The sequence below is a fragment of the Eschrichtius robustus genome, chromosome 1 (assembly GCF_028021215.1).
Source record: "Eschrichtius robustus isolate mEscRob2 chromosome 1, mEscRob2.pri, whole genome shotgun sequence".
NCBI lineage: Eukaryota > Metazoa > Chordata > Mammalia > Artiodactyla > Eschrichtiidae > Eschrichtius > Eschrichtius robustus.
In genome coordinates this window covers 145,856,446-145,874,975 of record NC_090824.1, presented here as the reverse complement: position 1 = coordinate 145,874,975, position 18,530 = coordinate 145,856,446, and the positions used below count along the sequence as shown (strand labels likewise).

Here is an 18,530-nt window from a genome sequence, read left to right as displayed (position 1 = left end):
TCAAACGTTGGACATGCAAAGTTGCAGATTCCACCATGGGACGGCCAGCGAGCTGAATCATATCAGCGTACAGAAGTGGCCAGAGCCGAGCCATGGTTCAGGAAATGCAGCCAGTTCTCAGGGCATGAAAGCTCGTGTTCCCCGAGAAATTACCAGAAGGTGAGGGTGTAGCCCCGGTGCACACGTTCCCGTCGCCAAACCTTTAGGTTAAGCAAAGAAGTGTCCCTTACCGCAACAAGGGTTAAAGCAGGATCCTCATGGAATGCACGCCAGGACCCATCCGAGACTCCTTCGCCTGGCCTCGCCTTGCCACGCCGTCCTCCTTTCAACGGGTATCAGGGATTATACGGATGGCCCCAGGCTGCTGCTAGCATTCTTTCCCTGGCATTCCACCTGGCTCGGGTGAGAGAACACACGCAGGCTTGAGGAGGGTGCACGGGCGCAGCGAGGGACAGGTCGATACCACCCAGTGATGTGTGTTCTATCTCTCCTCAACATTTCATTTGCTGTCCGTCTTGCCTGTGTGTACGCACCCAAACGTGAAAGCATCGTGGCACAGGCGCCTTCAGAGCATGCGGCCATCAGGACAAAGAGCGCCGCCGGCCAACAACACCCTGGTCTCGGGCCCTGAAATTCCTCTCCTGAGCAATCTGCCCCGCATCACAGCAAAACGATGTCTTCCTGATCCCCTGAGACACCCTCAGGACAACTGGGCCCCCTCAGCCTAAGAGCAAGTGCCCTCTTTGGCAACAAACACGCCCTTGGCACTTATGATTCCACACAGTGGACACACCCTCAAGGCGAGAGATCTTCCACAAGGGAAGGGCCCTTGGCCGAATATGACGACCTCCATCAAAAGCGGCTCGTAGGGACCCGTGACAAAGGGCACCTGAGGAACCCCTGGACTGATCAAGGGAGACTCACCAGCAGGCATACTTCCTGGTCTCCTGCCAAGCCAGAGGAACTTCTTAGGACCGCAACCAAAGCTAATGGCAAGGGAGCCATTCCAATGCCCAAAGTGGCGGGGCAAACCCTTGCAGCAACTGGGTATCTTATTGTACCACCTTGCACATTGTCTTTCTTCCCTTCAAGGACTAGACCTTGGAGAAACCATGAGACCCTGGTCCTCCAGAACCAACGTGTCACCCACAGCCGTGCAATGAGGGAACGCCTCCGACATCCTGGACACTTGAACCGGCATGACTTCTCTGGCTTGAAGCCATGCATGCTGGAGATCACAGGCTCGCAGCACCAGAAGGCGGCAGGACAAAATGACCCCTGCAGCACACATTCACTCCAGCCCTTAAACCTGTAGCATTTCCTTGGCAGCCAACTCGCTTCTTTCTGCATGGTTGGGCCCAAAGACCTCCGGGAAGAGCTCCAAACCTCAGGGAATGCTATGCCGACTGGGCATAGCAATGACGCTGGGCTGTCCGAAGGAACACCTTAACATCCTCAACATAGGGGCAAGGAGGCCACACAGGGACAAAACATCCCAACGGCTCCAAATCGGGCCCAGTGAGAAGACACCATACTGTGCCGTGAAGGCACCATTCAGTGGAACAAGGACCCGCCGTGAAGCACATTGAGAAAGGAGAGGAAAAGGTTGGGATGGTCCATGAATGTGCACCTGTGTTCCTTCCCTACACGGGACTCCAAATGCTCCTGAAGATATCCCAAAAGAGTTCTGGGAACCCTATGTCCACCGAACATCTATCCACCCAACAGTAAGCCTGTGGGCTTAGCCAACACTCTCACGTGTATTTCCCACTCGCCTTGCCTTCCTCTCTCCACCAGGATCCAGACGAATCCACCCCTCACCTAAGTAGCTTGATATCCCCTGGAATTGCCTAAGGCATTTTCCAACCTCTCCACACACAACACACAAGCAGGACACAACCCAAGGAGGAGCCAGCAGCGTCGCCCAAATCTGTGGGACGGTGGCCCATTTGATTTGCCCTGACCATCAGGGCAAATGTAAACTACATCCCACCTCCCAAGCTGAACATGACATAGAAGCCTGGCCTGGCCAGGACTCCTTCTCTGACCCTGAGTGCAGAGACTTCTGCTTCCTTGCGGGAACAAGGCAACGACCTGAGCTCGAGGGTGGCCTGTAGATCTCGAGGGGAAGCCAGAGGAGTACCAGTGGCTCACGCTTCCTTTCATACCTGCATACAGACCGCGGCAGGATATAGCAGTTTTGGCTAGACTCAGGTGCCCAGAGACATCAAGTTGTCCTTAGCCTTCCCATGTAGATGGACATCCCAGGCTCCTTTCCACATGGCTCTTTCTGCACGAGAAGCCCGCCACCCTCAACTTGAACAATGTTGCTGCACACGCCCACAGTAGCAAATGCGACATGGACCTCTCCCTAATTTTCCTTTGGGAGCCACGTGCTGGACCTCAGTTAGGATGAGAAGATGGTAGGTATTGCTCATTCATTTTGTTTAGATTTTGAAGGAATGCATTTATGGGAGTCATCATCGATCCACGCAGCTGCTCAAAGGCTGGACGTGCAAAGTCGCGGATTGTCAGCAAGCTAAAACCTCTCAGCAGTAGGGAGCGGCCAGACTCGAGCCACGGGGCAGAAAGTGCACCCAAGTCTCAGGGCATTGGAGCTCGGGTTCCCCAGGAAGAGCCCGGAATGTGACGGGGTAGTCTCGCCGCACAAGTCCCCGTGGCCAAACATCTAGGTTTCTTCAAAGAAGTTCCGTTTACCCCCACAAGGTTTCTACCACGAACCTTGTCAAGCCAGAGGCGATGCCCTTGGGTCGTACAGAAAGCTATTGGCATTGGAGATATTCCAATGCCCAAACTGGCAGGGCAAACCCTTGCAGCAACTGGGTAACTTGCCCTGGCGCATTGTATTTTCGCCCCCGGGACTGTCAGTGACATGACCGCGGAGAAACCTGAGACCCATTCATTGGTTCAGAGTTCCAAGCAGTGCATTTATGGGAGTCATCATCAATCCACCTGCTCAAAGGCTGCACGTTCAAAGTTGCAGGCTCCACCGCAGGGCAGCCAACGATCTCAATCATGTCAGCAGTCAGGAGCGGCCAGAGCCGACCCACGGGGCTGCCAATGGAGCTAAGGATCATGGCATCGGATCTGGGGTGCCACTGGAGGAGCCAAGAAGGTGAGGGTGTAGTCTCAGGGCACAAGTCCCCGTGGCCAAACATCTAGGTTTCTGCAAAGAATTTCCACTCACCACCACAAGGTTCCTACGAGGATCCTCAAGTACTTCACGCCAAAATCACTCTGAGACTCTTTTGCCTCGACTTGCCTCAACTTGCCGCACTGTCCTCACTTCGCCAGGTTTCATGGACTATACAGAGGGCCCCATGCTGCTGCAGGTGTTTGTTCCCGGGCACTCCACCACCTGCCTCAGTGTGACAGAACACAGGGATGTTTGCGAAAAGTGAACGGGGGCACAGAGGCAAAGGGTGATACCGCCCAGCGAAGTGCGCTGCGATGTGCGCTATATCTCACCTCAACATTTCATTTGCAGCCCATCATGTCTGTGTGTCCACAGCCAAACGTGAATGCATCATGGCACAGATGCCTTCAGAGTGCACGGGCATCAACACAAAGAGCACGGCCGTCCATCAAACCCCTGGTATGGGCCTTGAACTTCCCCGCCTGAGCCGCCTCCCCACCGACAGAGCATAGGGATGTCATCCTGAACCGCTGAGACACCCTCAGGGGAAATGGGATTACTCAGCGTAAGAGCCACTGCCCTCTGGGGAACCAAACCACTCCTGGCGCATACGCTTCCACACAATGGACTCAGCCTCAAGGGGAAATGTGGTCCCTGAGATCTTCCACAAGGGAACGACCCTTGGCCAAATGTCACGACCTCCAACAAAAGCAGCTTGTAGGGACCGGTGACAAAACGCACCAGAGGAACTCCTGGACTGAATAATGGAGATTCACCTGTAGCCATACTTCCTGGCCTGCTGCCAAGACTGGCAACCTACCCTTAGCCCACACACAAAGCTAATGGCACGGGAACCATTCCGATGCTCAACGCGGCGGGGAAACCCTTGCAGCAATGGTGTAACTTGCAGTGGTGTCTGGCACTTTCACACTCTGGGCCCATCAGTGACGTGACATTGGGGAAACCGTGAGGCCCAGGTACTCTACAAGCAACTTGTTACCCACAGCCATGCAACGAGAGAACCCAGACAACAGCCCAGATACTTGAACCGGTATGATTTGTCTGGCCTGTGGCCAGGCTCGCCGGATACCACAGTCTCGACGCACCAGCGGGTGGCAGGAAAAATGACACCCACACCACACATCCTCTCCTGCCCTTAACACTGTAGCCTTTCCTTGGCAACCGACTCCCTTGTTTCTGCATGGTTGCGCCCAATGACCTCCTAGTAGAGCTCCAATCCTCAGGGAACTCTATGTGGGCCGAGTATAGAAATGATGCTTGGCTGTCCTCAGGAACACCTTCACATCTTCAACACAGGGGGAACGTGGCCAGACAGGGACAAAACACCCCAAGGCCTCTAAATCGGCCCCCATGAGAAGACACCATACTGTGCCATGAAGGCAACCTTTCGCTGGACAAGGACCCGCCATGAAGCAAATCGACCAAGGAGAGGAAAGAGGCGGGACAGTCCACAAAGGTGCTCCCGTATTCTCTCCCTACACGTGCCTCCAGATGCTCCTGAGGGAATCCCAAATGTGTTCCGGGGACCCCATGGCCACCGTCGATCTATCCACCCACCAATAAACCTGTGGGCTTAGTCAGCAATCTCACGTGTCTCTTTCACTCGCCTTGCCTTACTCTCTCTCCACCGGGATCCCAACGTGTCACGGCAAGATGCCAGAGCCACCCCTCACCAAGGAAGCTTGCCATGACCAAGCTTGACTAAGGCATTTTCCAGCCCCTTCTCACAGCACACACAAGCAGGACACAACCCGAGGAGGAGCCATCAGATTGCCTAAACTCCCAGGAACACTGGCCCATTTGATTTCTCCCCTCATCAGGAGAAACCTAAATTGCATATGGTCTCCCAAGCAGAACATGACAAAGAAGCCTGGCCTAGGCCTGGAATCCTGTTCTGACCCTGAGCCTACAGACTTCTGTTTCTTTGAGGCCACACGGCAATGACCAGCAGGTGGGGGCAGCCTGTAGAACACAAGCGCAGCTGGCAGAACCAGCAATGGCGCACGCTTCCTCTCCTACCTGCATGCTGAACCGTGACAGGGGACAGCAGTCCTGGCTAGACCAAGGAACAAAGAGACGGCAAGCTGTCCCAAGCCTTCCCACCTGCATTGGCATCCCAGGCTCCTTTCCCAATGGCTCTTCTCCCCATGAGATGACCACAACCCTCAACTTGAACAACGTGGCTGTGGACACCCACAGCCGCAAATGCAATGTGAACCTCTCCCTACTTTCCTTTTGGGAGCCACGTGCTGGACCTCAGTTCCAAAGAGGAGACGGTAGGGATTTTTCACTCATTTTGTTCAGATTTCCAAGGAATGCATTTGTGGGAGTCATCATCGATCCAAACTCGGGCTCAAACGTTGGACATGCAAAGTTGCAGATTCCACCATGGGACGGCCAGCGAGCTGAATCATATCAGCGTACAGAAGTGGCCAGAGCCGAGCCATGGTTCAGGAAATGCAGCCAGTTCTCAGGGCATGAAAGCTCGTGTTCCCCGAGAAATTACCAGAAGGTGAGGGTGTAGCCCCGGTGCACACGTTCCCGTCGCCAAACCTTTAGGTTAAGCAAAGAAGTGTCCCTTACCGCAACAAGGGTTAAAGCAGGATCCTCATGGAATGCACGCCAGGACCCATCCGAGACTCCTTCGCCTGGCCTCGCCTTGCCACGCCGTCCTCCTTTCAACGGGTATCAGGGATTATACGGATGGCCCCAGGCTGCTGCTAGCATTCTTTCCCTGGCATTCCACCTGGCTCGGGTGAGAGAACACACGCAGGCTTGAGGAGGGTGCACGGGCGCAGCGAGGGACAGGTCGATACCACCCAGTGATGTGTGTTCTATCTCTCCTCAACATTTCATTTGCTGTCCGTCTTGCCTGTGTGTACGCACCCAAACGTGAAAGCATCGTGGCTCAGGCGCCTTCAGAGCATGCGGCCATCAGGACAAAGAGCGCCGCCGGCCAACAACACCCTGGTCTCGGGCCCTGAAATTCCTCTCCTGAGCAATCTGCCCCGCATCACAGCAAAACGATGTCTTCCTGATCCCCTGAGACACCCTCAGGACAACTGGGCCCCCTCAGCCTAAGAGCAAGTGCCCTCTTTGGCAACAAACACGCCCTTGGCACTTATGATTCCACACAGTGGACACACCCTCAAGGCGAGAGATCTTCCACAAGGGAAGGGCCCTTGGCCGAATATGACGACCTCCATCAAAAGCGGCTCGTAGGGACCCGTGACAAAGGGCACCTGAGGAACCCCTGGACTGATCAAGGGAGACTCACCAGCAGGCATACTTCCTGGTCTCCTGCCAAGCCAGAGGAACTTCTTAGGACCGCAACCAAAGCTAATGGCAAGGGAGCCATTCCAATGCCCAAAGTGGCGGGGCAAACCCTTGCAGCAACTGGGTATCTTATTGTACCACCTTGCACATTGTCTTTCTTCCCTTCAAGGACTAGACCTTGGAGAAACCATGAGACCCTGGTCCTCCAGAACCAACGTGTCACCCACAGCCGTGCAATGAGGGAACGCCTCCGACATCCTGGACACTTGAACAGGCATGACTTCTCTGGCTTGAAGCCATGCATGCTGGAGATCACAGGCTCGCAGCACCAGAAGGCGGCAGGACAAAATGACCCCTGCAGCACACATTCACTCCAGCCCTTAAACCTGTAGCATTTCCTTGGCAGCCAACTCGCTTCTTTCTGCATGGTTGGGCCCAAAGACCTCCGGGAAGAGCTCCAAACCTCAGGGAATGCTATGCCGACTGGGCATAGCAATGACGCTGGGCTGTCCGAAGGAACACCTTAACATCCTCAACATAGGGGCAAGGAGGCCACACAGGGACAAAACATCCCAACGGCTCCAAATCGGGCCCAGTGAGAAGACACCATACTGTGCCGTGAAGGCACCATTCAGTGGAACAAGGACCCGCCGTGAAGCACATTGAGAAAGGAGAGGAAAAGGTTGGGATGGTCCATGAATGTGCACCTGTGTTCCTTCCCTACACGGGACTCCAAATGCTCCTGAAGATATCCCAAAAGAGTTCTGGGAACCCTATATCCACCGAACATCTATCCACCCAACAGTAAGCCTGTGGGCTTAGCCAACACTCTCACGTGTATTTCCCACTCGCCTTGCCTTCCTCTCTCCACCAGGATCCAGACGAATCCACCCCTCACCTAAGTAGCTTGATATCCCCTGGAATTGCCTAAGGCATTTTCCAACCTCTCCACACACAACACACAAGCAGGACACAACCCAAGGAGGAGCCAGCAGCGTCGCCCAAATCTGTGGGACGGTGGCCCATTTGATTTGCCCTGACCATCAGGGCAAATGTAAACTACATCCCACCTCCCAAGCTGAACATGACATAGAAGCCTGGCCTGGCCAGGACTCCTTCTCTGACCCTGAGTGCAGAGACTTCTGCTTCCTTGCGGGAACAAGGCAACGACCTGAGCTCGAGGGTGGCCTGTAGATCTCGAGGGGAAGCCAGAGGAGTACCAGTGGCTCACGCTTCATTTCATACCTGCATACAGACCGCGGCAGGATATAGCAGTTTTGGCTAGACTCAGGTGCCCAGAGACATCAAGTTGTCCTTAGCCTTCCCATGTAGATGGACATCCCAGGCTCCTTTCCACATGGCTCTTTCTGCACGAGAAGCCCGCCACCCTCAACTTGAACAATGTTGCTGCACACGCCCACAGTAGCAAATGCGACATGGACCTCTCCCTAATTTTCCTTTGGGAGCCACGTGCTGGACCTCAGTTAGGATGAGAAGATGGTAGGTATTGCTCATTCATTTTGTTTAGATTTTGAAGGAATGCATTTATGGGAGTCATCATCGATCCACGCAGCTGCTCAAAGGCTGGACGTGCAAAGTCGCGGATTGTCAGCAAGCTAAAACCTCTCAGCAGTAGGGAGCGGCCAGACTCGAGCCACGGGGCAGAAAGTGCACCCAAGTCTCAGGGCATTGGAGCTCGGGTTCCCCAGGAAGAGCCCGGAATGTGACGGGGTAGTCTCGCCGCACAAGTCCCCGTGGCCAAACATCTAGGTTTCTTCAAAGAAGTTCCATTTACCCCCACAAGGTTTCTACCACGAACCTTGTCAAGCCAGAAGCGATGCCCTTGGGTCGTACAGAAAGCTATTGGCATTGGAGATATTCCAATGCCCAAACTGGCAGGGCAAACCCTTGCAGCAACTGGGTAACTTGCCCTGGCGCATTGTATTTTCGCCCCTGGGATTGTCAGTGACATGACCGCGGAGAAACCTGAGACCCATTCATTGGTTCAGAGTTCCAAGCAGTGCATTTATGGGAGTCATCATCAATCCACCTGCTCAAAGGCTGCACGTTCAAAGTTGCAGGCTCCACCGCAGGGCAGCCAACGATCTCAATCATGTCAGCAGTCAGGAGCGGCCAGAGCCGACCCACGGGGCTGCCAATGGAGCTAAGGATCATGGCATCGGATCTGGGGTGCCACTGGAGGAGCCAAGAAGGTGAGGGTGTAGTCTCAGGGCACAAGTCCCCGTGGCCAAACATCTAGGTTTCTGCAAAGAATTTCCACTCACCACCACAAGGTTCCTACGAGGATCCTCAAGTACTTCACGCCAAAATCACTCTGAGACTCTTTTGCCTCGACTTGCCTCAACTTGCCGCACTGTCCTCACTTCGCCAGGTTTCATGGACTATACAGAGGGCCCCATGCTGCTGCAGGTGTTTGTTCCCGGGCACTCCACCACCTGCCTCAGTGTGACAGAACACAGGGATGTTTGCGAAAAGTGAACGGGGGCACAGAGGCAAAGGGTGATACTGCCCAGCGAAGTGCGCTGCGATGTGCGCTATATCTCACCTCAACATTTCATTTGCAGCCCATCATGTCTGTGTGTCCACAGCCAAACGTGAATGCATCATGGCACAGATGCCTTCAGAGTGCACGGGCATCAACACAAAGAGCACGGCCGTCCATCAAACCCCTGGTATGGGCCTTGAACTTCCCCGCCTGAGCCGCCTCCCCACCGACACAGCATAGGGATGTCATCCTGAACCGCTGAGACGCCCTCAGGGGAAATGGGATTACTCAGCGTAAGAGCCACTGCCCTCTGGGGAACCAAACCACTCCTGGCGCATACGCTTCCACACAATGGACTCAGCCTCAAGGGGAAATGTGGTCCCTGAGATCTTCCACAAGGGAACGACCCTTGGACAAATGTCACGACCTCCAACAAAAGCAGCTTGTAGGGACCGGTGACAAATCGCACCAGAGGAACTCCTGGACTGAATAATGGAGATTCACCTGTAGCCATACTTCCTGGCCTGCTGCCAAGACTGGCAACCTACCCTTAGCCAACACACAAAGCTAATGGCACGGGAACCATTCCGATGCTCAACGCGGCGGGGAAACCCTTGCAACAATGGTGTAACTTGCAGTGGTGTCTGGCACTTTCACACTCTGGGCCCATCAGTGACGTGACATTGGGGAAACCGTGAGGCCCAGGTACTCTACAAGCAACTTGTTACCCACAGCCATGCAACGAGAGAACCCAGACAACAGCCTAGACACTTGAACCGGTATGATTTGTCTGGCCTGTGGCCAGGCTCGCCGGATACCACAGTCTCGACGCACCAGCGGGTGGCAGGAAAAATGACACCCACACCACACATCCTCTCCTGCCCTTAAAACTGTAGCCTTTCCTTGGCAACCGACTCCCTTGTTTCTGCATGGTTGCGCCCAATGACCTCCTAGTAGAGCTCCAATCCTCAGGGAACGCTATGTGGGCCGAGTATAGAAATGATGCTTGGCTGTCCTCAGGAACACCTTCACATCTTCAACACAGGGGGAACGTGGCCAGACAGGGACAAAACACCCCAAGGCCTCTAAATCGGCCCCCATGAGAAGACACCATACTGTGCCATGAAGGCAACCTTTCGCTGGACAAGGACCCGCCATGAAGCAAATCGACCAAGGAGAGGAAAGAGGCGGGACAGTCCACAAAGGTGCTCCCGTATTCTCTCCCTACACGTGCCTCCAGATGCTCCTGAGGGAATCCCAAATGTGTTCCGGGGACCCCATGGCCACCGTCGATCTATCCACCCACCAATAAACCTGTGGGCTTAGTCAGCAATCTCACGTGTCTCTTTCACTCGCCTTGCCTTACTCTCTCTCCACCGGGATCCCAACGTGTCACGGCAAGATGCCAGAGCCACCCCTCACCAAGGAAGCTTGCCGTGACCAAGCTTGACTAAGGCATTTTCCAGCCCCTTCACACAGCACACACAAGCAGGACACAACCCGAGGAGGAGCCATCAGATTGCCTAAACTCCCAGGAACACTGGCCCATTTGATTTCTCCCCTCATCAGGAGAAACCTAAATTGCATATGGTCTCCCAAGCAGAACATGACAAAGAAGCCTGGCCTAGGCCTGGAATCCTGTTCTGACCCTGAGCCTACAGACTTCTGTTTCTTTGAGGCCACACGGCAATGACCAGCAGGTGGGGGCAGCCTGTAGAACACAAGCGCAGGTGGCAGAACCAGCAATGGCGCACGCTTCCTCTCCTACCTGCATGCTGAACCGTGACAGGGGACAGCAGTCCTGGCTAGACCAAGGAACAAAGAGACGGCAAGCTGTCCCAAGCCTTCCCACCTGCATTGGCATCCCAGGCTCCTTTCCCAATGGCTCTTCTCCCCATGAGATGACCACAACCCTCAACTTGAACAACGTGGCTGTGGACACCCACAGCCGCAAATGCAATGTGAACCTCTCCCTACTTTCCTTTTGGGAGCCACGTGCTGGACCTCAGTTCCAAAGAGGAGACGGTAGGGATTTTTCACTCATTTTGTTCAGATTTCCAAGGAATGCATTTGTGGGAGTCATCATCGATCCAAACTCGGGCTCAAACGTTGGACATGCAAAGTTGCAGATTCCACCATGGGACGGCCAGCGAGCTGAATCATATCAGCGTACAGAAGTGACCAGAGCCGAGCCATGAGTCAGGAAATGCAGCCAGTTCTCAGGGCATGAAAGCTCGTGTTCCCCGAGAAATTACCAGAAGGTGAGGGTGTAGCCCCGGTGCACACGTTCCCGTCGCCAAACCTTTAGGTTAAGCAAAGAAGTGTCCCTTACCGCAACAAGGGTTAAAGCAGGATCCTCATGGAATGCACGCCAGGACCCATCCGAGACTCCTTCGCCTGGCCTCGCCTTGCCACGCCGTCCTCCTTTCAACGGGTATCAGGGATTATACGGATGGCCCCAGGCTGCTGCTAGCATTCTTTCCCTGGCATTCCACCTGGCTCGGGTGAGAGAACACACGCAGGCTTGAGGAGGGTGCACGGGCGCAGCGAGGGACAGGTCGATACCACCCAGTGATGTGTGTTCTATCTCTCCTCAACATTTCATTTGCTGTCCGTCTTGCCTGTGTGTACGCACCCAAACGTGAAAGCATCGTGGCACAGGCGCCTTCAGAGCATGCGGCCATCAGGACAAAGAGCGCCGCCGGCCAACAACACCCTGGTCTCGGGCCCTGAAATTCCTCTCCTGAGCAATCTGCCCCGCATCACAGCAAAACGATGTCTTCCTGATCCCCTGAGACACCCTCAGGACAACTGGGCCCCCTCAGCCTAAGAGCAAGTGCCCTCTTTGGCAACAAACACGCCCTTGGCACTTATGATTCCACACAGTGGACACACCCTCAAGGCGAGAGATCTTCCACAAGGGAAGGGCCCTTGGCCGAATATGACGACCTCCATCAAAAGCGGCTCGTAGGGACCCGTGACAAAGGGCACCTGAGGTACCCCTGGACTGATCAAGGGAGACTCACCAGCAGGCATACTTCCTGGTCTCCTGCCAAGCCAGAGGAACTTCTTAGGACCGCAACCAAAGCTAATGGCAAGGGAGCCATTCCAATGCCCAAAGTGGCGGGGCAAACCCTTGCAGCAACTGGGTATCTTATCGTACCACCTTGCACATTGTCTTTCTTCCCTTCAAGGACTAGACCTTGGAGAAACCATGAGACCCAGGTCCTCCAGAACCAACCTGTCACCCACAGCCGTGCAATGAGGGAACGCCTCCAACATCCTGGACCCTTGAACCGGCATGACTTCTCTGGCTTGAAGCCATGCATGCTGGAGATCACAGGCTCGCAGCACCAGAAGGCGGCAGGACAAAATGACCCCTGCAGCACACATTCACTCCAGCCCTTAAACCTGTAGCATTTCCATGGCAGCCAACTCGCTTCTTTCTGCATGGTTGGGCCCCAAGACCTCCGGGGAGAGCTCCAAACCTCAGGGAATGCTATGCCGACTGGGCATAGCAATGACGCTGGGCTGTCCGAAGGAACACCTTAACATCCTCAACATAGGGGCAAGGAGGCCACACAGGGACAAAACATCCCAACAGCTCCAAATCGGGCCCAGTGAGAAGACACCATACTGTGCTGTGAAGGCACCATTCAGTGGAACAAGGACCCGCCGTGAAGCACATTGAGAAAGGAGAGGAAAAGTTTGGGATGGTCCATGAATGTGCACCTGTGTTCCTTTCCTACACGGGACTCCAAATGCTCCTGAAGATATCCCAAATGAGTTCCGGGAACCCTATGTCCACCGAACATCTATCCACCCAACAGTAAGCCTGTGGGCTTAGCCAACACTCTCACGTGTATTTCCCACTCGCCTTGCCTTCCTCTCCCCACCAGGATCCAGACGAATCCACCCCTCACCTAAGTAGCTTGATATCCCCTGGAATTGCCTAAGGCATTTTCCAACCTCTCCACACACAACACACAAGCAGGACACAACCCAAGGAGGAGCCAGCAGCGTCGCCCAAATCTGTGGGACGGTGGCCCATTTGATTTGCCCTGACCATCAGGGCAAATGTAAACTACATCCCACCTCCCAAGCTGAACATGACATAGAAGCCTGGCCTGGCCAGGACTCCTTCTCTGACCCTGAGTGCAGAGACTTCTGCTTCCTTGCGGGAACAAGGCAACGACCTGAGCTCGAGGGTGGCCTGTAGATCTCGAGGGGAAGCCAGAGGAGTACCAGTGACTCACGCTTCTTTTCATACCTGCATACAGACCGCGGCAGGGTATAGCAGTTTTGGCTAGACTCAGGTGCCCAGAGACATCAAGTTGTCCTTAGCCTTCCCATGTAGATGGACATCCCAGGCTCCTTTCCACATGGCTCTTTCTGCACGAGAAGCCCGCCACCCTCAACTTGAACAATGTTGCTGCACACGCCCACAGTAGCAAATGCGACATGGACCTCTCCCTAATTTTCCTTTGGGAGCCACGTGCTGGACCTCAGTTAGGATGAGAAGATGGTAGGTATTGCTCATTCATTTTGTTTAGATTTTGAAGGAATGCATTTATGGGAGTCATCATCGATCCACGCAGCTGCTCAAAGGCTGGACGTGCAAAGTCGCGGATTGTCAGCAAGCTAAAACCTCTCAGCAGTAGGGAGCGGCCAGACTCGAGCCACGGGGCAGAAAGTGCACCCAAGTCTCAGGGCATTGGAGCTCGGGTTCCCCAGGAAGAGCCCGGAATGTGATGGGGTAGTCTCGCCGCACAAGTCCCCGTGGCCAAACATCCAGGTTTCTTCAAAGAAGTTCCGTTTACCCCCACAAGGTTTCTACCACGAACCTTGTCAAGCCAGAGGCGATGCCCTTGGGTCGTACAGAAAGCTATTGGCATTGGAGATATTCCAATGCCCAAACTGGCAGGGCAAACCCTTGCAGGAACTGGGTAACTTGCCCTGGCCCATTGTATTTTCACCCCCGGGACTGTCAGTGACATGACCGCGGAGAAACCTGAGACCCATTCATTGGTTCAGAGTTCAAAGCAGTGCATTTTTCGGAGTCATCAGCAATCCACATGCTCAAAGGCTGCACGTTGAAAGTTGCAGGCTACACCGCAGGGCAGCCAACGATCTCAAACATGTCAGCAGTCAGGAGCGGCCAGAGCCGACCCACGGGGCTGCCAATGGAGCTAAGGATCATGGCATCGGATCTGGGGTGCCACTGGAAGAGCCAAGAAGGTGAGGGTGTAGTCTCAGGGCACAAGTCCCCGTGGCCAAACATCTAGGTTTCTGCAAAGAATTTCCACTCACTACCACAAGGTTCCTACGAGGATCCTCAAGTACTTCACGCCAAAATCACTCTGAGACTCTTTTGCCTCGACTTGCCTCAACTTGCCGCACTGTCCTCACTTCGCCAGGTTTCATGGACTATACAGAGGGCCTCATGCTGCTGCAGGTGTTTGTTCCCGGGCACTCCACCACCTGCCTCAGTGTGACAGAACACAGGGATGTTTGAGAAAAGTGAACGGGGGCACAGAGGCAAAGGGTGATACCGCCCAGCGAAGTGCGCTGCGATGTGTGCTATATCTCCCCTCAACATTTCATTTGCAGCCCATCATGTCTGTGTGTCCACAGCCAAACGTGAATGCATCATGGCACAGATGCCTTCAGAGTGCACGGGCATCAACACAAAGAGCACGGCCGTCCATCAAACCCCTGGTATGGGCCTTGAACTTCCCCGCCTGAGCCGCCTCCCCACCGACACAGCATAGGGATGTCATCCTGAACCGCCGAGACACCCTCAGGGGAAATGGGATTACTCAGCGTAAGAGCCACTGCCCTCTGGGGAACCAAACCACTCCTGGCGCATACGCTTCCACACAATGGACTCAGCCTCAAGGGGAAATGTGGTCCCTGAGATCTTCCACAAGGGAACGACCCTTGGCCAAATGTCACGACCTCCAACAAAAGCAGCTTGTAGGGACCGGTGACAAAACGCACCAGAGGAACTCCTGGACTGAATAATGGAGATTCACCTGTAGCCATACTTCCTGGCCTGCTGCCAAGACTGGCAACCTACCCTTAGCCCACACACAAAGCTAATGGCACGGGAACCATTCCGATGCTCAACGCGGCGGGGAAACCCTGGCAGCAATGGTGTAACTTGCAGTGGTGTCTGGCACTTTCACACTCTGGGCCCATCAGTGACGTGACATTGGGGAAACCGTGAGGCCCAGGTACTCTACAAGCAACTTGTTACCCACAGCCATGCAACGAGAGAACCCAGACAACAGCCCAGATACTTGAACCGGTATGATTTGTCTGGCCTGTGGCCAGGCTCGCCGGATACCACAGTCTCGACGCACCAGCGGGTGGCAGGAAAAATGACACCCACACCACACATCCTCTCCTGCCCTTAAAACTGTAGCCTTTCCTTGGCAACCGACTCCCTTGTTTCTGCATGGTTGCGCCCAATGACCTCCTAGTAGAGCTCCAATCCTCAGGGAACTCTATGTGGGCCGAGTATAGAAATGATGCTTGGCTGTCCTCAGGAACACCTTCACATCTTCAACACAGGGGGAACGTGGCCAGACAGGGACAAAATACCCCAAGGCCTCCAAATCGGCCCCCATGAGAAGACACCATACTGTGCCATGAAGGCAACCTTTCGCTGGACAAGGACCCGCCATGAAGCAAATCGACCAAGGAGAGGAAAGAGGCGGGACAGTCCACAAAGGTGCTCCCGTATTCTCTCCCTACACGTGCCTCCAGATGCTCCTGAGGGAATCCCAAATGTGTTCCGGGGACCCCATGGCCACCGTCGATCTATCCACCCACCAATAAACCTGTGGGCTTAGTCAGCAATCTCACGTGTCTCTTTCACTCGCCTTGCCTTACTCTCTCTCCACCGGGATCCCAACGTGTCACGGCAAGATGCCAGAGCCACCCCTCACCAAGGAAGCTTGCCGTGACCAAGCTTGACTAAGGCATTTTCCAGCCCCTTCTCACAGCACACACAAGCAGGACACAACCCGAGGAGGAGCCATCAGATTGCCTAAACTCCCAGGAACACTGGCCCATTTGATTTCTCCCCTCATCAGGAGAAACCTAAATTGCATATGGTCTCCCAAGCAGAACATGACAAAGAAGCCTGGCCTAGGCCTGGAATCCTGTTCTGACCCTGAGCCTACAGACTTCTGTTTCTTTTTGGCCACACGGCAATGACCAGCAGGTGGGGGCAGCCTGTAGAACACAAGCGCAGCTGGCAGAACCAGCAATGGTGCACGCTTCCTCTCCTACCTGCATGCTGAACCGTGACAGGGGACAGCAGTCCTGGCTAGACCAAGGAACAAAGAGACGGCAAGCTGTCCCAAGCCTTCCCACCTGCATTGGCATCCCAGGCTCCTTTCCCAATGGCTCTTCTCCCCATGAGATGACCACAACCCTCAACTTGAACAACGTGGCTGTGGACACCCACAGCCGCAAATGCAATGTGAACCTCTCCCTACTTTCCTTTTGGGAGCCACGTGCTGGACCTCAGTTCCAAAGAGGAGACGGTAGGGATTTTTCACTCATTTTGTTCAGATTTCCAAGGAATGCATTTGTGGGAGTCATCATCGATCCAAACTCGGGCTCAAACGTTGGACATGCAAAGTTGCAGATTCCACCATGGGACGGCCAGCGAGCTGAATCATATCAGCGTACAGAAGTGGCCAGAGCCGAGCCATGGTTCAGGAAATGCAGCCAGTTCTCAGGGCATGAAAGCTCGTGTTCCCCGAGAAATTACCAGAAGGTGAGGGTGTAGCCCCGGTGCACACGTTCCCGTCGCCAAACCTTTAGGTTAAGCAAAGAAGTGTCCCTTACCGCAACAAGGGTTAAAGCAGGATCCTCATGGAATGCACGCCAGGACCCATCCGAGACTCCTTCGCCTGGCCTCGCCTTGCCACGCCGTCCTCCTTTCAACGGGTATCAGGGATTATACGGATGGCCCCAGGCTGCTGCTAGCATTCTTTCCCTGGCATTCCACCTGGCTCGGGTGAGAGAACACACGCAGGCTTGAGGAGGGTGCACGGGCGCAGCGAGGGACAGGTCGATACCACCCAGTGATGTGTGTTCTATCTCTCCTCAACATTTCATTTGCTGTCCGTCTTGCCTGTGTGTACGCACCCAAACGTGAAAGCATCGTGGCACAGGCGCCTTCAGAGCATGCGGCCATCAGGACAAAGAGCGCCGCCGGCCAACAACACCCTGGTCTCGGGCCCTGAAATTCCTCTCCTGAGCAATCTGCCCCGCATCACAGCAAAACGATGTCTTCCTGATCCCCTGAGACACCCTCAGGACAACTGGGCCCCCTCAGCCTAAGAGCAAGTGCCCTCTTTGGCAACAAACACGCCCTTGGCACTTATGATTCCACACAGTGGACACACCCTCAAGGCGAGAGATCTTCCACAAGGGAAGGGCCCTTGGCCGAATATGACGACCTCCATCAAAAGCGGCTCGTAGGGACCCGTGACAAAGGGCACCTGAGGAACCCCTGGACTGATCAAGGGAGACTCACCAGCAGGCATACTTCCTGGTCTCCTGCCAAGCCAGAGGAACTTCTTAGGACCGCAACCAAAGCTAATGGCAAGGGAGCCATTCCAATGCCCAAAGTGGCGGGGCAAACCCTTGCAGCAACTGGGTATCTTATTGTACCACCTTGCACATTGTCTTTCTTCCCTTCAAGGACTAGACCTTGGAGAAACCATGAGACCCTGGTCCTCCAGAACCAACGTGTCACCCACAGCCGTGCAATGAGGGAACGCCTCCGACATCCTGGACACTTGAACCGGCATGACTTCTCTGGCTTGAAGCCATGCATGCTGGAGATCACAGGCTCGCAGCACCAGAAGGCGGCAGGACAAAATGACCCCTGCAGCACACATTCACTCCAGCCCTTAAACCTGTAGCATTTCCTTGGCAGCCAACTCGCTTCTTTCTGCATGGTTGGGCCCAAAGACCTCCGGGAAGAGCTCCAAACCTCAGGGAATGCTATGCCGACTGGGCATAGCAATGACGCTGGGCTGTCCGAAGGAACACCTTAACATCCTCAACATAGGGGCAAGGAGGCCACACAGGGACAAAACATCCCAACGGCTCCAAATCGGGCCCAGTGAGAAGACACCATACTGTGCCGTGAAGGCACCATTCAGTGGAACAAGGACCCGCCGTGAAGCACATTGAGAAAGGAGAGGAAAAGGTTGGGATGGTCCATGAATGTGCACCTGTGTTCCTTCCCTACACGGGACTCCAAATGCTCCTGAAGATATCCCAAAAGAGTTCTGGGAACCCTATGTCCACCGAACATCTATCCACCCAACAGTAAGCCTGTGGGCTTAGCCAACACTCTCACGTGTATTTCCCACTCGCCTTGCCTTCCTCTCTCCACCAGGATCCAGACGAATCCACCCCTCACCTAAGTAGCTTGATATCCCCTGGAATTGCCTAAGGCATTTTCCAACCTCTCCACACACAACACACAAGCAGGACACAACCCAAGGAGGAGCCAGCAGCGTCGCCCAAATCTGTGGG

The 18,530-nt window shown here is 54.5% G+C and overlaps 8 non-coding genes across 8 annotated transcripts; all 8 read right to left on the bottom strand.

Moving 5' to 3' along the window:
* Positions 1–2,398: 2,398 nt before the first annotated feature.
* LOC137778472 (small nucleolar RNA SNORD116) lies at positions 2,399–2,490 on the bottom strand. The gene has a single exon (XR_011076900.1). It is a non-coding gene; the product is annotated as a small nucleolar RNA SNORD116 (small nucleolar RNA).
* A 389-nt stretch (positions 2,491–2,879) lies between these two features.
* On the bottom strand, positions 2,880–2,971 carry LOC137751996 (small nucleolar RNA SNORD116). Its single transcript, XR_011071017.1, has one exon. It is a non-coding gene; the product is annotated as a small nucleolar RNA SNORD116 (small nucleolar RNA).
* Positions 2,972–5,429: 2,458 nt separating this feature from the next.
* LOC137752913 (small nucleolar RNA SNORD116) lies at positions 5,430–5,521 on the bottom strand. Its single transcript, XR_011071320.1, has one exon. It is a non-coding gene; the product is annotated as a small nucleolar RNA SNORD116 (small nucleolar RNA).
* Positions 5,522–7,929: 2,408 nt separating this feature from the next.
* On the bottom strand, positions 7,930–8,021 carry LOC137778469 (small nucleolar RNA SNORD116). The gene has a single exon (XR_011076898.1). It is a non-coding gene; the product is annotated as a small nucleolar RNA SNORD116 (small nucleolar RNA).
* Positions 8,022–8,410: 389 nt separating this feature from the next.
* Positions 8,411–8,502, bottom strand: LOC137752041 (small nucleolar RNA SNORD116). The gene has a single exon (XR_011071031.1). It is a non-coding gene; the product is annotated as a small nucleolar RNA SNORD116 (small nucleolar RNA).
* Positions 8,503–10,960: 2,458 nt separating this feature from the next.
* On the bottom strand, positions 10,961–11,052 carry LOC137752907 (small nucleolar RNA SNORD116). Its single transcript, XR_011071319.1, has one exon. It is a non-coding gene; the product is annotated as a small nucleolar RNA SNORD116 (small nucleolar RNA).
* Positions 11,053–13,460: 2,408 nt separating this feature from the next.
* LOC137778464 (small nucleolar RNA SNORD116) lies at positions 13,461–13,552 on the bottom strand. Its single transcript, XR_011076897.1, has one exon. It is a non-coding gene; the product is annotated as a small nucleolar RNA SNORD116 (small nucleolar RNA).
* A 2,939-nt stretch (positions 13,553–16,491) lies between these two features.
* On the bottom strand, positions 16,492–16,583 carry LOC137752902 (small nucleolar RNA SNORD116). The gene has a single exon (XR_011071318.1). It is a non-coding gene; the product is annotated as a small nucleolar RNA SNORD116 (small nucleolar RNA).
* Positions 16,584–18,530: the final 1,947 nt, after the last annotated feature.